Source organism: Balaenoptera acutorostrata, chromosome 4 (genome assembly GCF_949987535.1).
Source record: "Balaenoptera acutorostrata chromosome 4, mBalAcu1.1, whole genome shotgun sequence".
Lineage (NCBI taxonomy): Eukaryota > Metazoa > Chordata > Mammalia > Artiodactyla > Balaenopteridae > Balaenoptera > Balaenoptera acutorostrata.
This window is the reverse complement of record NC_080067.1, coordinates 64,110,618-64,123,216: the sequence shown is the minus strand read 5'-3', so window position 1 is coordinate 64,123,216 and position 12,599 is coordinate 64,110,618. Positions and strand designations below refer to the sequence as shown.

Genomic DNA, 12,599 nt, shown 5'->3' with positions numbered 1-12,599 from the left:
TAGTTCCGTAAAAAATGCCATTGGTAATTTGATAGGGATTAAATTGAATCTGTAGATTGCTTTGGGTAGTATAGTCATTTTCACAATATTGATTCTTCCAATCTAAGAACATGGTATATCTCTCCATCTGTTGGTATCATCTTTAATTTCTTTCATCAGTGTCTTATAGTTTTCTGCATACATGTCTTTTGTCTCCTTAGGTAGGTTTATTCCTAGGTATTTTATTCTTTATGTTGCAATGGTAAATGGGAGTGTTTCCTTAATTTCTCTTTCAGATTTTTCATCATTAGTGTATAGGAATGCAAGAGATTTCTGTGCATTAATTTTGTATCCTGCAACTTTACCAAATTCAATGATTAGCTCTAGTAGTTTTCTGGTGGCATCTTCAGGATTCTCTATGTATAGTATCATGTCATCTGCAAACAGTGACAGTTTTACTTCTTCTTTTCCAATTTGTATTCATTTTATTTCTTTTTCTTCTCTGATTGCCATGGCTAGGACTTCAAAAACTATGTTGAATAATAGTGGTGAGAGTGGACATCCTTGTCTTGTTCCTGATCTTAGAGGAAATGTTTTCAGTTTTTCACCATTAAGAATGATGTTTGCTGTGGGGTGGTCGTATATGGCCTTTATTATGTTGAGGTAGGTTCCCTCTATGTCCACTTTCTGGAGAGTTTTTGTCATAAATGGGTGTTGAATTTTGTCAAAAGCTTTTTCTGCATCTATTGAGATGATCATATGGTTTTTCTTCTTCGATTTGTTAATATGGTGTATCACATTGATTGATTTGCGTATATTGAAGAATTCCTGCATCCCTGGGAAAAATGCCACTTGATCATGGTGCATGATCCTTTTAATGTGTTGTTCGATTTTGTTTGCTAGTATTTTATTGAGGATTTTTGTATCTATATTCATGAGTGATATTGGTCTGTAATTTTCTTTTTTTGTAGTGTCTTTGTCTGGTTTTGGTATCAGGGTGATGGTGGCCTCATAGAATGAGTTTGGGAGTGTTCCTTCCTCCACAATATTTTGGAAGAGTTTGAGAAGGATGGGTGTTAGCTCTTCTCTAAATGTTTGATAGAATTCACCTGTGAAGCCATCTGGTCCTGGACTTTTGTTTGTTGGAAGATTTTTAATCACAGTTTCAATTTCATTACCTATGATTGGTCTGTTCATATTTTCTATTTCTTCCTCATTCAGTCTTGGAAGGTTATACCTTTGTAAGAATTTGTCCATTTCTTCCAGGTTGTCCTTTTTATTGGCATAGAGTTGCTTGTAGTAGTCTCTTAGGATGCTTTGTATTTCTGAAGTGTCTGTTGTAACTTCTCCTTTTTCATTTCTAATTTTATTGATTTGAGTCCTCTCCCTCTTTTTCTTGATGAATCTGGCTAATGGTTTATCAATTTTGTTTATTTGCTCAAAGAACCAGCTTTTAGTTTTATTGATCTTTGCTATTGTTTTCTTTATCTCTATTTCAGTTATTTCTGCGCTGTTCTTTATGATTTCTTTCCTTCTACTAACTTTGGGTTTTGTTTGTTCTTCTTTCTCTATTTCCTTTATGTGTAAGGTTAGATTATTTATGTGAGATTTTTGTTTCTTGATGCAGGCTTGTATAACTATAAACTTACCTCTTAGAACTGCTTTTGCTGTATCCCATAGGTTTTGGGTTGTCGTGTCTTCATTGTCATTTGTCTCTAGGTATTTTTTGATTTCCTCTTTGATTTCTTCAGTGATCTCTTGGTTATTTAGTAATGTAGTGTTTAGCCTCCCTGTGTTTGTGTGTTTTACGTTTTTTCCCCTCTAATTCATTTGTAATCTCATAGCATTGTAGTCAGAAAAGATGCTTGATATGATTTCAATTCTCTTAAATTTACTGAGGCTTGATTTGTGACCCAAGATGTGATCTATCCTGGATAATGTTCTGTGTGCACTTGAGAAGAAAGTGTAATCTGCTGTTTTTGGATGGAATGTCCTATAAATATCAATTAAATCTATCTGGTCTATTGTGTCATTTAAAGCTTCTGTTTCCTTATTTATTTTCATTTTGGATGATCTGTCCATTGGTGTAAGTGAGGTGTTAAAGTCCCCCACTATTACTGTGTTACTGTCAATTTCCTCTTTTAGAGCTGTTAGCAGTTGCCTTATGTATTGAGGTGCTCCCATGTTGGGTGCATATATATTTATAATTGTTATATCTTCTTCTTGGTTTGATCCCTTGATCATTATGTAGTGTCCTTCCTTGTCTCTTGTAACATTCTTTATTTTAAAGTCCATTTTATCTGCTATGAGTATTGCTACTCCAGCTTTCTTTTGATTTCCATTTGCATGGAATCTCTTTTTCCATCCCCTCACTTTCAGGCTGTATGTGTCCCTAGGTCTGAAGTGGGTCTCTTGTAGAAAGCATATATGTGGGTGTTGTTTTTGTATCCATTCAGCGAGCCTGTGTCTTTTGTTTGGAGCATTTAATCCATTCACATTTAAGGTAATTATCGATATGTATGTTCCTATTACCATTTTCTTAACTGTTATGGATTTGTTTTTGTAGGTCCTTTTCTTCTCTTGTGTTTCCCACTTAGAGAAGTTCCTTTAGCATTTGTTGTAGAGCTGGTTTGGTGATGCTGAATTCTCTTAGCTTTTGCTTCTCTGTAAAGCTTTTGATTTCTCCATCGGTCTGAACGGGATCCTTGCTGGGTAGAGTAATCTTGGTTGTAGGTTCTTCCCTTTCATCACTTTAAATATATCATGCCACTGCTTTCTGGCTTGTAGAGTTTCTGCTGAGAAATCAGCTGTTAACCTTATGGGAGTTCCCTTGTATGTTATTTGTCATTTTTCCCTTGTTGCTTTCAATAATTTTTCTTTGTCTTTAATTTTTGTCAGTTTGATTACTGTGTGTCTCAGCGTGTTTCTCCTTGGGTTTATCCTGTATGGGACTTGCTGTGCTTCCTGGATTTGGGCGACTATTTCCTTTCCCATGTTAGGGAAGTTTTCTACTATAATCTCTTCAAATATTTTCTCTGGTCCTTTCTCTCTCTTCTCCTTCTGCGACCCCTATAATGTGAATGTTGTTGCGTTTAATGTTGTCCCAGAGGTCTCTTAGGCTGTCTTCATTTCTTTTCATTCTTTTTTCTTTATTCTGTTCCATAGTAGTGAATTCCACCATTGTGTCTTCCAGCTCACTTATCTGTTCTTCTGCCTCCATTATTCTGCTATTGATTCCTTCTAGTGTAGTTTTCATTTCAGTTATTGTATTGTTCATCTCTGTTTGTTTGTTCTTTAATTCTTCTAGGCGTTTGTTCTTTAATTCTTCTAGGTCTTTGTTAAACGTTTCTTGCATCTTCTCGATCTTTGCCTCCCTTCTTTTTCCAAGGTCCTGGATCATCTTCACTATCATTATTCTGAATTCTTTTTCTGGAAGGTTGCCTATCTCCACTTCATTTAGTTGTTTTTCTGGGGTTTTTTCTTGTTCCTTCATCTGTTACATAGCCCTCTGCCTTTTCATCTTGTCTGTGTTTCTGTGAATGTGGTTTTTGTTCCACATGCTGCAGGATTGTGGTTCTTCTTGCTTCTGCTGTCTGCCCTCTCCACAGGCAATTATTATATATCTATTATGTATTCTGTGGACTAGATGAGATATAAGTTAAATTGTAAGATACAGTCCCTATCACATATAGGGCATGACAGGGGCAGATTAAGGAGGGCTGAACCTGGAATTACTCTTCCATCTAGGTGGGAAGAAGGCCAGCAATGGCTGTTGAAAAAACAGCAAAACATAGTATCTAAAGTTTGGCAGAGTCCTCTGGAACTCTCAGCATATAAGGGATCCAGTGTGGGTACAACATGGGACACAATGCCCAGGAATGGGTGCTATTCTTATATCCAGGCATGTAAGTCAAACCAGTCATATCTTTCCACAGATACAAAGTTGATAGTCATTGTGCTAGGCTCTTTTAAAAAAATTTAAATCTCTGGTAGAGACTGGCATGAAAAATGTAGGACCTTGGTCCTGCAAAGTTTGAGGTCCTCAACAAGTTTAACAAGAGAGGGTTTCAGGAGACAAACCAGGGAAGAGCTAGTTAGCAGAGCTGGGCTATAGAGAAGGGACTGGATCCCAAGAATTAAGTAGAGTAGTTTTTTCAAGGCTGGGCTCAAGGCTAGAGCCAGAGAAGCATAAGTTTGATTGGATAGTGAGATAATACAAAGAATTGGATTATCAAATCAGACACATGAATCAGATTTTTGCCAGGAACAAGTTTAACTAATGATTTCATGTACACAAGTAATCATGAGACATAGGTGAAGCAGGGAGACATCTGCAACAGTCAGTACATCTTACCAGGTCCTTTTTTGGGGGCTGCATCAGGATTTTTCCTAGTCCCAGATTAATCTATGAGGTCTCCAATGAGGTGTGCAGTTAAGTCACTTATTGAGAAAGAACTGTTTGGGCCATGAAACATTTCCATTTTATGCTCAGATAGTTACATAGTTTATATCACATTTTCCAGGAAGCCATGTATATAAATCCATAGATTCTAGGTGTGTTATCATCTTTTAACAGGTATATCCTGCTACAGATGAGGACTGTCTTGTTAGAAAATGGCATTACTTTGTTTGCTAGAGGTCATTAACCTTAGTATGCTTACAAGGATATTTGACCAGGCCATCTTTTTTTCTTTTTTCTTTCTTGGAGGTGTCCCCTGCCAATGGGACAGGAATGGGAGAGGGGAATTGCAAATCTTCTATTTAACTATTTACTTCTCAGATGATAAGACCCAGAAAATTGGGATCAAGCCAAATTTCCTCCTTCCTGAAATCTGGATTACTTTTGGAGTTTGACTTCAGGATAGAACTGGCAGGTGGGAGGAATATGGAACTGGGGAAAAAACTTAAGGAACTTTTGAGCTTGTCTCCATACTCAGTGGATAAATGTACTCCATATCATTAAGGATTTAAAAGGATAAATGGACATATAATATATGAAAAGGGACTTGAGTATATGGATAAAGGGAGAGTAAGTGAGTTGGAATAACCAGGGCAGGCTTTGTGAACTTCTTTGTTTTCCTTCTCTTTTAATTTAACCCTTTCTCTCAGCCTGTGGTGTAGTGAGGGAGATTTCTGCACTCCACTAATGGGTGAAGTTCTGTCCATAAAGTCAAGGTTCACTCAATGCAAAGTCTAAAATATCAATAGAAATATTAAATGTAAAAGAGGAATTAAATATGAGAGAGGATATTAAAAGGTAGGTGTGTAAGGTCTGTGTCTTGAACAGACTTAATTTATCCTTGACATATGGTCCATTGTCAACCCTGAAGGCCTCTCCTAGTAACATCTCACACCAGTTGGAAATATTTTGTAGATGATCATCGTTCTTTAATCGTGGTTTCTTGTCCAATATTTAACACCCAAACTAATGTGAACAGATTAATTTCCTTGTATCAAGGCAGAGGAAGTGTGCATGGAAGAACCCTACAGCTTCTCTGAGTCTTCTGGTTAATAATGTGAGCAATAACTCATCCATTACTTTGAAACATTTCATCTACTGTTATCTTGAAGCATTATTTAAATGTTTTATTGTTTTCTACATTTCCATACTTGTATTTTTCTTGCCGACTGAATTTAAATTTCTAGAGAGCACAACCAGTATAGTTGCTCAATACATGTTTCTTGACTTAATTTGCAGATCTATGGAACCTTGGAAAAATATTTTTAAAATCAGTCTCTTTGGTATCCTATCTCTGCTAAGGCACATTTAAGAATCTATAATGACAGGCCAAATACAATTTATAACAGATAATTTAAATTTTCTATTGGTGGGTATTCATTATTTCCAGCTTCATTTTAAGCTCCTATACAATAGTTAAAAAATAACACTAGGCTTAAAGAGAAAGAAAGATAAAGAAAGAACATTAAATACCATCAAAAGGGAATTAAACTGCAATCAAATAAAAATTCTTGAGTACAGTTTGAAATGGATTTTAAGGGAAAGGGTTGAAAATTTCTAATCTTTTAAGGCTTTAATTTTTTTATTCCTAATCTATTGTTGTAAATAGTTCCAAGAAAATCTTAGGTTCTTCACCAATGTTACAAATCCTATCTGTATTGGTCAGGTTTCAATCAGAAAAACAGATGTTACTTTAAGTATTCCAACAGGGGTCTCGAAGTGGATAATTCTCTGGAGTTTGTCCAGAGGCCTCCTGCATCTGCTCACACTGCCAGCAGTGGCTACTGGCTTCTTCTATTCCACCTACTAAATCTAGTCTAAGTGCATCTCATCATCAGAATCTGACTTAGTTAGTTAGGGATAGTTAGATTGTTAGGGATTCTGTGAAATGTAGTTGTGAGTGTTACGTGTTATGCTGAGGAGATATAGAAATAGGTGGGCAATGATGTCCAGGAAACCACAGATCATCTTGCACACTATCTGTTCAGCATTTAAATTTTTAAAAAGCAGTTGTAAACACAATTGGTTTATTAATATTTACATATTTGCTTCAAAGATACAATGAACTTCCTCTTCATATAGAAACCAGGCATTTTTAGATATATATACATTTGAAGAAATTCAAAATGACTCTAAGTGTCATAGTAGGGAGTAGCACTCTGGGGAGAAAATTTTGTTATTTCTATTTACCATCAAAAGCAGTGCTGGCACTATGGAACACTCCAGCAGAACATTTTTTGCTTTTGTTTCATGCTGAAAGAGTTCCATGAACCATGGTGAACTAAGTTTTCTCATTTTTTGATATCACAAACATGACTGCAGGGCAGTAATGAAGGGGCCAACCTTGTTATCTTGATGATAGATATAAAAAGAATGATGGATATAAAAGGCATTTAATACAATTAACAATGTCATTGTTGAGTCAAGGATGTTTAGAAAACAAAACTCATTGTTGATCTGAAAACTTCTTTTAACAATGTGCTTATTATTGTTATGGATATAATTATTAATTGTTGACTTTTAGAGATCTATGCAATTTAAAAAGCAATGATCTGCATCAAGCATTAATAGCCTCATTTTATGGATGAGGACAACAGAGATTAACATCACAGACAGTAAGTGACACAACCAGGAATTGAACCTACAGAACTTCTGCTCTTAACCAATTGCATGAGCATTTATAGTTAGGAGGAACCTTAGAGGGAGCTAGTCTAAACCATGCATTTTATACTTCAGTAAACTAAAAGCTGAAGAGCTGAAGCATATTGCCTTTGGTTATACTGCTAATTGCAGAGTTGTTACTCTGACCTGGGTACAATAGCCAGGCCAGGCTAAGCTTGGCTGCAGTAACAAAGGCCTGAAATTGCAGTGACTTTATACAACATATATTTGTTTCTTCTTTTATAAAGTCTAGTAGAGGTCAAGCAGTCCCACACTATGGAACACGTAGCCTCCACTTGTTTGTAACTGCCTGGGATTGAAAGTGACTTGCTAGATTCCACATCAGTGAATTAATCAAATGACCTCAACCTAAATATCATGACAGCTAGGAAATATGGTCTTCCTACAGGTGTGGTGAACACACAATAGTGTCCCTGTCATAACAGGAGTCCTGATACCCAGTCACATACTCTTATCATGACATTTATTAGTCTGCCTCTCACCCCACACACTCTCCAGCTCTGAAGCTGGTTTGATATTCTTCAGTAATAGTATTTTTAGCTAAAACGTATTTGTTCCCATAAAGCTAGTCATTCTGGTCTTTTTTTTTTTCTTACTTTAAAAATATTAACTGTGATTGCTTATAATGGGTGTGATTTTTTTTACAAATTCCCACTTGATATAAATATCAAAACATATATGCAACTTCAACATAAGCCCCTTTTTCTAAGTAGATGGGGGACTCATCAGGCCTCATAGAAAGAGCTCAGGTTTCAAATTTATTTCTTCTAGTTTTACAATGCAAACAGGCACTGTACACATTTCATATCCCCACTTTCTATTGAAAAATGTCGCTCGGTAGTTCTAGCTGCATGATTTTTAGATGAAATATCTATAGAAATATGTCATTGTGATAAAGAGGAGAATTTGGCCAAGAATCAACATTCTTTATGTTACTCTGCAGAGAAAAGCTGTAACAAAAGCTGAATGATGTATTTGGTATATGAAGTATAATGAATATAAGATGCATAATGATGCAAAAGATGGAAATATTTATTGAGTAATAACTAACTACAAAGGAGACCATATGGATCCTGTTCTACACTGACACCCAAGAATCATAAAATATGGTTGGACAGCTGAATATTACCAAACAAGGTATATAGCCAGTGGGCTTGGCATGTTCAAATCTTGCACATTCCAGAGAAAGCACTGGCCCTTGACTAGCTCATGGGAGACAATCTCTGAGCCCTTTGAATGTTTTGTCTGAAAAGAGTATCTTTGTATACCTGAGACCTTGGGCTATACAAGATAGTTCATGCTAACAATGAAATTTACAGCGAATACCCGTTTTTGTTCTCCTGCGACGCTGGGCCATGCTGTGTCAATTTGACCTCTGGGGGGTGGGGGAGACGTTGGAGACTTATAGTCATGTAAGCATGGAGTGCCTATGTACTAACCCCCAATAAAAACCTAGGACAGCAAGGTTCTAGTGAGCTTCTCTGGTTGACAATATACATCATACACGTTGTTACTGGGAGAATTAAGTGCTGTCTGTACAACTTTAATGGGAGAGGCTAACTTGCACCTGGTTTCTCCAGGACTCTGTTCTATGCATCTTTTGCTGATTTTAATCTGTATCCTTTCACTGTAATAAATTTTATCCATGAATATAACAGCTTTACTGAGTTCTGAGTTCTTCTGGTAAGTCATTAAACCTGACGGTAGTCTTGGGCTCCCCTGAAACACAGGTGAATAAAAGTTCATAAACAGAAAAATAATTCCCAATAGAATTGTGAGACACTAAGGGTCATAACAATATATAAAACATTTTTTAAGTGTGTTACTATTTACAAAAATTTCCCATAAATTACTCTATTTGTTATAGGAATTCAGAAGGAGTGAGAATCACTTCAAACTATAGAGTCAAGCAAGGTTTTATGGAAGAAGAGTCAGGATGTTGAGCTGGATTTCAAAGAGCTCAGCAAAGAAGACCAGAATGGGGTAAGGAAAATGCAATCCAGGGTCAGAGGGCAGTAAGCAGAACATTTCACCTGAAGTGTGAGTTTGAGGAAGATAAGTAAAGAGTTAAGACTGTAAATGTAGGCTGCGGTCAAATTGTAGGGTTTTAATGCTGGTATTGTTTACCATAAATCTAAAAGCTGAACTTTAAGTAAATTAAACTAATCAAATTCCAGAAAGTTTCTGTGTGTGGAGAGGGTTCCCTATAGAGGGTCTCCATATGCTGTAAAATTCTGATGATAAAGTGAATCTTACTGCCAGAAAAAAGTCACTGTAATAATAACCTAGTGGGGTTCCACATGTATCCTCTTACAGTGATGTCCACATCAAATTTGCACAATTTATAAATGAAAAATTGAACTGTCTTCAGCCAGAAATTGTAAGCTCCACCTGTCATCTGAGAATCCAGCTGTGTTCTTTTTGGATTGTTGTAACATCACAATAATAAGGATTCTGCAATTAGAATTTAGCTCACACTTTTGATAATGATTCATTATCCAAAGCTGTCTCCAACTCAGCTTCCCTGTGGCTTCACTGGCCCTAAAGCCTCCAAAACTGCTGTTGTCAGGAAGACTCACCGGTATTACTTTTGCTGTTATTCACTGACTGCCCTAAATGCATACCATTTTCTTTGGAAGTAAGTTGTGGGGGTTGGGATTGGAGTGGGTAGAATTTATAAGGAAAAGATGGCAGGTTTATGCAAGGGTTTGGATTACAGAAAGGCATTAAACCCAATGTAGGTCTTAAAAGGTTGTGATCGTGGGCAGACCACCCATATCTTTATTTCTACAGCAAAATATTATGCCAACCAGCCCATTTCCTTTTCCCCCCAGCTATATAATGATTATAATGGTGTGTATTTTTGTTTCAAGTGTGTTTCTTCCATCAGGAGTAGGAAACAGAGGTACTCTATATTTGATGGTCCTTAGTTTGGTTCAGTGCAAAGTTCCGGCCCTCCAACCATGTTATTGTGCAGACATACTCTCTCATATTTTTAAAAATTATCATCTGTATTTAAATTACATGAACACTTTCTCCAGTTTCTTCTTGTATCAATTAGACATGAGCTTGCAATATGACTGAAATTGAACCATTTATTCCTCTTTCTCCAAAATTGTGTGCTTTCCATGTATTCTGTATCTCAGTGTCACTAGTATCCACCCAGACTCCAAAGTTAGAACCTAAAAATCATTCTGACTTTTCCCACTCCACTCGTTACTTCCAATCAACCATCAACTTCTGGCTAATTTACTGCCTGAAAACTTCACCATCCTGTCCACTTTTTTCCCTTCCTATGACTATTCCTTAGTTTGGGCTACCATTATTTCTCACATGAGTTGTGGCAATAACTTATTGGCTGGTTCCTCTGTTTCTCATCTTCTATCTCCTAATTCATTTTCTTTTTGAAAATGTATTATAAAATACTGTACTAAATTTTCAGATTACAGAGCAAGAGATACATGATGGTCAGGGAGGGTCTTTCCCGCCACTTTTCCTCTCCTCCCTCCCTTGTTCTATCCTGGAGTGGAACTGGAGAGTGGGGAGGAAGTAGAATGAGGAAAGAAAATATGCCAACTATATCATTTCCTCCTCACAAGGAGGCCTACACTAAGGTGAGAGGAAAACTTTAATTGGAACATTTTGGGATGGAAAAGGGAACTCTGAGGTAGACATGTTAATTTTGAGATGTCAGTTGGGAATTCGGGTGGAGATGTTGAATAAGGAGTTGGATTTATGAATCTAAAGTTTAAGGCTGAAGGGTGCCCACTCTCACCACTTCTATTCAGCAGAGTATTGGAAGTCCTAGTCAGAGCATTTAAGCAAGAGAAATAAAAGGCATACAAATTGGAAATAAAGAGGTTAAATTGTCTCTCTTTGCAGATAACATGATCTTATATATATGAAGTCCTAAAGACTACCCAGAAAACTGCTAGAAATAATAAACAAATTCAGTAAAGCTACAGGATACAAAATCAACATGCAAAAATCAGTTGTGTTTCTATATACTAACAACAAACTATCTGAAAAAGAAGTTTTTAAAAATCCTGTTTACAATAGAATCAAAAACAATAAAATACTTAGGAATAAATTTAACCAAGGAGGTGAAAAATCTCTATATTGAAATCTGTAAGACATTGATGAAAGAAATGGAAGAAGAAACAAAAATGGAAAAATATCCCATGTTCATGGATTAGAAGAATTAATATTATTAAAATGTTCACACTGCCCAAAGCCATCTACAGATTCAATGCACTGCATAATAAAAATTCCAATGGAATTTTTCACAGAAATAGAAAAAACAACCCTAAATTTGCATGGAACCAAAACAGATCCTGAATAACCAAAACAATCTTGAGAAAGAAAAAACAGAGCTTGGTGGTATCTCACTTCCTAATTTCAAACTATATTACAAAGCCATAGAACAAGTGGTCTCTGACTTACCATGGTCTGACTTAGGATTTTTCAACTTTACAATGGCGAGAAAGCAATATGCATTCAGTAGAAACCATACTTTGAACTTTGAATTTTGATCTTTTCCCAGGCTAGCAAAATGTAGTAGCATACTCTCTCGTGATGCTGGGCAGCTCCCAGTCAGCCACTTGATCATCATGGTAAACAACCAATACAGTTACAGCCATTCTGTACCCATACAACCATTCTGTTTTTCACTTTCAGTATAGTATTCACTAAATTGCATGAGATATTGAACACCTTATTATAAAATAGGTTTTGTGTTAGATGATTTTGCCCATGTAGGCTAATGTAAGTGTTCTGAGCACATTTAAGATAGGTTAGGTTAAGTTATGATGTTTGGTAGGTTAGGTGTGTTAAATCATTTTCAATTAACAATATTTTCAACTTACAACGAAAATATTATTGGGAAAAGTTATTTAGGAAGTAACCCCATCATGAGTCAAGGAAAATCTGTGTCAAAACAATATTGGATTGGCCTAAAAACAGAAACATAGACCAATGGAACAGAATAGAGAGCCCAGAAATAAACACATGCATGTATGGTCAGCATCTTTGAAAGTGTGTCAGGAACTCACAATGGAGAAAGGAGTTTATCTTCAATAAATGGTGTTGGCCATACACAAAAATAAACTCAAAATGGACTAAAGACCTAAATGTAAGGCCAGACACTATAAAACTCTTAGAGGAAAACATAGGCAGAACACTCTTTGACATAAATCACAGCAAGATCCTTTTTGACCCACCTGCTAGAGAAAGAGAAATAAAAACAAAAATAAGCAAATGGGACCTAATGAAACTTAAAAACTTTTGCACAGCAAAGGAAAACATAAACAGGACAAAAAGACAACACTCAGAATGGGAGAAAATATTTGCAAATTAAGCAACTGACAAAGTATTAATCTCCAAAATTTACAAGCAGCTCATGCAGCTCAATATCAAAAAAACAAAAAACCCAATCCAAAATGGGCAGAAGACCTAAATAGACATTTCTCCAAAGAAGATA

At 36.1% G+C, this 12,599-nt stretch overlaps 1 pseudogene; it reads left to right on the top strand.

Annotated features, from left to right (window-relative positions):
• The window catches only part of LOC102998512 (endothelial differentiation-related factor 1-like), a 415,405-nt pseudogene that overhangs the window by 271,909 nt on the left and 130,897 nt on the right, over positions 1-12,599 (top strand).